Source organism: Alligator mississippiensis, chromosome 10 (genome assembly GCF_030867095.1).
Source record: "Alligator mississippiensis isolate rAllMis1 chromosome 10, rAllMis1, whole genome shotgun sequence".
NCBI classification, from domain to species: Eukaryota; Metazoa; Chordata; order Crocodylia; family Alligatoridae; genus Alligator; species Alligator mississippiensis.
In genome coordinates this window covers 61,801,158-61,807,181 of record NC_081833.1, presented here as the reverse complement: position 1 = coordinate 61,807,181, position 6,024 = coordinate 61,801,158, and positions in this window count along the sequence as shown.

Sequence of the window (6,024 nt, the reverse complement as noted above, 5' to 3'; positions counted from 1 at the left end):
CCGCGAAATGGATGCCGGGAATGAGGCGGTCTCGCGAGAGCTGGGGGCGGCGGGGCGGGAAGGCTCGTGCTGCTGCTGCCCGCGCGCGGGGCGGGGGGCGCTGGGAGAAGAGCTGCGGGTGGCAGCGTTCAGCCTGCTCAGTCCGTGTGGTCTGGAGATGGCTCGGCTGGTTTGACCTGGAACACGAAATATATTCATTAAAAAAAACTATATGTGCATGTGCATATAAAAGCTGCAGTCCCTGGTGCAGGCCTTCAGCCTGTTCTGACTCCAGGTGCTTGGTCAGAGGCTTGGTCCAGGAACCCTGCGCAGGGCCGGACGCAGGCGACTGTCCGGGGCACGGAAAGGATGAAAATAAAGATGATTATTATCATGATCTCCGGCAAAGAGTGGGGCCTGATACTAAAAGTTGGCCAGGAGTCTGGGCACGGTGCTGTTCCTGCGCCGCGAGGCTCGCGCGCATTCCCTGCACGGAGCGGTGTGGTACATACGGCCCTGGGCGCCAAGTAGGGAGAGCCTGAGGCCGCCCCTGCTGCTCTGCTCATCACCAGGGCTGGATTAGCACATAGGCAAACTAGGCACATGTCTGAGCTGTGGTGGGCTGCTGGGGATCCCCCCATCTCGCAGTCCAGCTGCTTCCTAGTGGCAGCTCCAAGCCCTGCTCCTGGTGGGCAGCTGCGCCAAGGTGGGGAGGGGGGTCTCGACTGGGCACATGAGTTTATTTGCTTAGGGCTTACTAAAGGGTTACGCTAGCCCTGCCTGAGCATCACGCCTGAGCCTGCCCCTCTGCTTCCCGTGCACTTACAAAAGGTTTCGTAGCACCCCAGGGTGTCCTGGCCCCCTGATTGAAGATCGTTGCTCTAGTAGGACAAGTGCCTTGGTTGTGCTCCCTCCCTCCCACAGGCTGGGTTTGCTACCCCAGCAATGACAAAGACAAATCTTTACCATGGTAGGCAGCTCAATTTTGGAACCATTTACTGAGTCGTATGTTCCATAGTTGGCTGTTTAAAATCAAGATGGAAAGGTCCCCAAAAGATACGTCCCAGTTCAAGCACTTCAGGGAAGGCCTGTGCCTATATTGTACAAAATGTTGGAATAGGGTAGCAATTATCAATCGATCCTGTCAAGGATGCCACGCAACATGAGCATGGTTAGGACTGCAAACATGATTCACAGGATAAATTCAGGGGCCAGCAATGATTTTGGGCAGAATGCCAAAAACACCTGAAACCTTGACTTGTAAAATGTTGGCATGCCAAGGGCGGACAACGGGAGAGCCACGAGGGGCCCAATCCTTGTTATGGCAGTGCAGTCCTAGCCCCTTCCCCACTGCTCCGTGGTGTGTGCAACAAGCAACTTGCCTTCACATGCCACATTTTGGCATGTGTTGAGGGTTGCCTATACCTGCCCTAGTGTTACAAGCATTCGGATCTCTTGTGTTCTTTCTGAATTCTTGGCAACAGAAAAACTGCTTAAACCACTTGTTTCTGTGGTCAAGAAACAAGTGAAAACTAAGAGTGGGCATTTTCCAAGGGGTGCCTCAAGCCTATTGAGTTACTGTAGCCTAAAAAAGGTTGCAAACCACTGGACTAGATAATCACAATGCTCCCTTTCAATCATATTATGTATACATGCATAATTATAGAAATAGTTAAAAAGGAAAAGCTAAGCAATTTGTTCATCAACCTTGAGAGGTTTTTTTTAAGTACTTTTCCATAAGTATAAGCTGTTAGGTATTTTAAGATACATTTTTCAATTACAGCAATGACTTTCATAAAGCAAGTCAAACAAACGCACAAATGTGTATTTGTGCTTCACTGAAGGTATCTGATCTCTATCTGCTTTAACTGATTGCAAACCTAAAGTCCAGTCCTTCAAACACTTATATACACGCCTAACTTTGCAAGTGATTAGGTCCTTTGACTTCTGTAGAGTTCTATGTGCATAAATATTGGTAAATCTGTAGCCCAATGATGCAATTTTATCACATTTCATAGAATACATTATTTATTCTGTCTTGTTGCTCTGTGTGTGTGCACATAATGCTAAAAAGTATAAAACTAATCAGTCAAAAAGTGGGAAAAATCTGTATAAGTATTTTACAGATCAACCACTCACAAATGTACCTTCACCTTTAATTAAAAATAGTTCCTTTTTTCAGCTCTGAAAATCAATAGTATAAATCACAGTTTGTCATATATTTCTGCCAGGGGGAAGATTATTTTTATTTTCTAAAGATACAAAGCTATAAAGCTTTCCTGTATGGTGGTTTTTATGGAGAAACCAAGTTTAATGGCCCAGTGTGTTAGAAAAATGTATACTAATAAATTTTTCACTGACAGGGTTAGTTGCACAGTCATAACAGACTAGGCTCCATTTCTGCTAAGTGCTGTGCAGGTAAAGGGTTCTGCAAAGAGAGAGTGAAAAAAAGGAACCTTAGCTTTAAACTGTGATATTAAAAAGATAAATTCTATTTGGGATTTTACAAATCCATTCATGTATCTAGATTTATTTTCTGTGAAATAAATTGACTTAAAGTCTACTTCAAGCTTATCTGGTAAGCCAACATATCCAGCTACAAATATTTGTTATATATAAAAATTTTATTCCACATGCTGTTTCCAAACTATGTAATGTTCCCCTGCATAGTAAAACTATATTTTACAATTTTCATTTATAAAAATATTAATAACAACAAAGATCTAGATGTTACTATTAGGGGTGCACTGATAGAGATTTTTTAGGCTGATACCGATGGCTGATTTTTAAGGAGCCATATTGGCCAATACTGATCTGATTCCAATATGCAGTCAGGCAACTTGGAACCCAGTGTCAAGCTGGTAAGTCTGTTGTGGCAGAAGGGGTGGGGGGAGGGAAGGGCTGTGGGGGGTGCAGATTGAGGCCCCCATGGTGAGGGAGGGAGTAGGGCTGGGACAGGCGCTGCTCAGCGGGGCAGGGTGCGGGATGGAACTGCAAGCGGTGCGTCTCGAGGGTGTGGGAGGGGTGTCAGATTCTGCCACTGCAGGCATCCCAGGAGGGGCAGAGCGGGCTGCTGCTGTGGGCTGGGGCCGGGATGGTGTTGAGCTCTTCCAAGCGGGGGTTGGGCTGGGCTGTGCTCGGGGTGGGCAGCAGTGATGCTGGGAGGGGACTATGTGGGGGGCTGCAGCCACTCGAAAATTCACCATAGCCCCACTCCCTGAGCCACCACCACTGCCCATCCTGAGTGCAGCCCAGCTCAGCCCCATACTGGGAAAAGCCCAGCCCTCAGGAGCAGCCCGCCCTCGTTCTGCGGAGATCTGGGGATACATGCTCCCCATGCCCTCGTGGGGTGCACACAGCAGCGGGAGCTACCCCAGGTTATTACTCCACCCCAGGCTGACAAAGGGCTAGCCATAAACAGTTGAATACACAATACTCTGGCATGTTTGTTTGCCTCTGTCCAGCTTGTCATACTCTTCCCTGTGCATCCTTTGTCCTATATGCATACAAAACTTCCCTTTCCCACCCCTCTGGACTGTTGTTCATGCATGTTCCATAACAAATTCTCATTTTCTGAAGGCAAGGGCACGTGAAAAACATGAATGATTTACTTTGATGTCAAGGGTGGGAACTTAGAGCACATCAGCTACTCAGTGGCATACCTGTACTCTTAGCTTGCAGCAAATGAAAGCTAATTGATGGCTTACACATTCATTCCCTTCAATCAGTGTTTACATGCACAAGACAATTACATTGCTGTGGCATTCACTTACTATGCAGTCCCCATTTATCCCCAATAAATTTGTGTACTCGCATACCCACCAAACCCAAGGCAGTGGCTTGGCTATGCAGTCCCCGCCCCAAGTGGTAGATGTGTGACTACACAAATTCACTGTGGTAAATGGGCCTGCATAGTAAGTGAATGCCAAGGCACCTGATCCCTGACCAGATCCAGAGGTAGATCTGGAAGGCATGCAGTGGTACAAACGTACCCCACTTTCATTTGATACCATAGGAGCAGCAGTTGGGACTTTTGAAGTTTCCACTCCCCACTGCTCCTTGACATGTTCTGTCCCTCCCATTCCCCTTCTTCCCTGCCCATCACTGCTGCTGTTCCTGCTGACCCTGGGGTAGGAACCCCCCGTGCCCTTGGAGGAGCTTTCCCAGGCTCCAATCCTCCCACCACCCAGCCAGGCTGGGGCCCCACTTACCTTCCCCTGCTCCTGGCTGGGCCACATGGTCAGCCATTCACTGCCTGCCCCTTCCCTCCCTGACAAACCGACCTGCTGGGGCTGGGGGCGGCGGGTGTGTGCATGTGCACGTGCACAGCTGTCCCCCCAGCCCAGGATCTATCTACTAAAAGAGGCTCTAGGATCTACCTATAGATCGGGATCCCCAGGTTGGTGACCACTGCAGTAAGAGATGCACCTAGTTATCACAGAATAGTTGCTGCCCTGTAAGTTCACACAATAAGTTGAGCTAAATTATTTGGCAGTTTACCTCATGCTGGCTTCATGTGGCCTTAGCTTTTCTTGCACAGATTTCAGTTAGGGAACTAAAGCTTTAATGGGGCTGTTCCCACAGGCAAAGTTAAATATCTGCATTTACAAGATTGTTGACCAAGTCTATATGGCAAAGCCTGAACTCTGATTAAACTCATAAATGAAGCAGTGGGCCAAAACAGGGGAAATCTATATTATTTTTGCTGTTATTTTTTGTGCAAATACATCTAAGGTTTCTATATTCCAAAAGGGAAGAAATGGGAGCATTTGGGTTCAGTCTTATGTATCCTGCTCTTGCCACTGAAACAACAATGAAGGGGATGGAATATCCACCTTATTCTTAGTGTTTTGGACCAGGGCCACTATGCAAGTCCTACACTACTATGCAAGTAACTATTATGTGAGTTTTACAGACTGGAAAGGTTTTCTGGATAAGGGAGATCTTTAGGGCCGTGACATCTTGCTATGATGCCCCTTTGCACTCTGCAAGTAGTATAAAGCTCTTGCTGTAACAGAAAAATCAAGCTAATTTTATTTTTGGAGGGATTTACATCTTTTTGGAAGGTTCAAATTTCTGGAGAGAGACAATGTATCTGAGACTTCTGCAATGGACTTTCTTATGTGATTAAACAAGATTACATGGCTTTGGAAAGGTCTGAATTTAATTTTTAGTTATGATTTCTGGGATGGCAGGACCACTTTACATCTACCCTTCCTTTCTCATCTTTTTCTATCCTCTGTTCTCTTTCTATCATTCTCCCCCTCTTCCAGGATGTCCTTCTTTCCGCTGCAGAAACTTCAAATTACTCCCAGATAGATCAAATTGCCACCAATTGTAATTTAATCTATTGTGGTTGTAATCAATTAAACTGTTAAAACATTTAAGGTGCAGTTATTCCCATATTTTAGTAATTATTGCTTAAGGATTATTAGTTTACATTTCTATGCAGTTGTAGTGGCAAAGTGATGAAGGTATCTTGTTAGAACTCCCAAGGTGTGTGTACCATTAACTATGCCAGCCTGATGATGAGCTTTCTTGTTGTCTCAGGTAAATGCCATGACTGAAGATTTCAGCAGCATCCAAGGTTTTCAACTGTGCTTGCATCCCTGTGTTTGGAACTCTGCAGAGAAGGACAGTTCTCCAACCCCACAAGACAAAACATAATAGAGGGATGAGTAAGTAAGTGGCTGAATTGAGAGCAGAGGAAGAAGAATACGGTTTCTTTGTCTTTCCACTTTCAAAACATTTCTTCCCCTGCAGCTGTCAGCCGAAGGGAATGGCCAGTCTCAAAAAAAAAGGGAGCTGCCAGCTCACAGCATGTTCACCTCAGACCCCCCTGCCTTTTAATTTCCTTATTCTTCTCAAATGTCTTTTGTGCTCTCCCATTCTCTGGAAAAGAAACAGTGCTCCCGAAGCCACTCCCTGCTTTCAGGTGGACTTTCTTCTAGCCACCCTGTTTTGTGTAGTAACAATGTCACTTCTTGGTCTTTCAGCTACGATCAAGCATGACTGGGGGCATCTAAACTTCCTGTCTTCCAATCC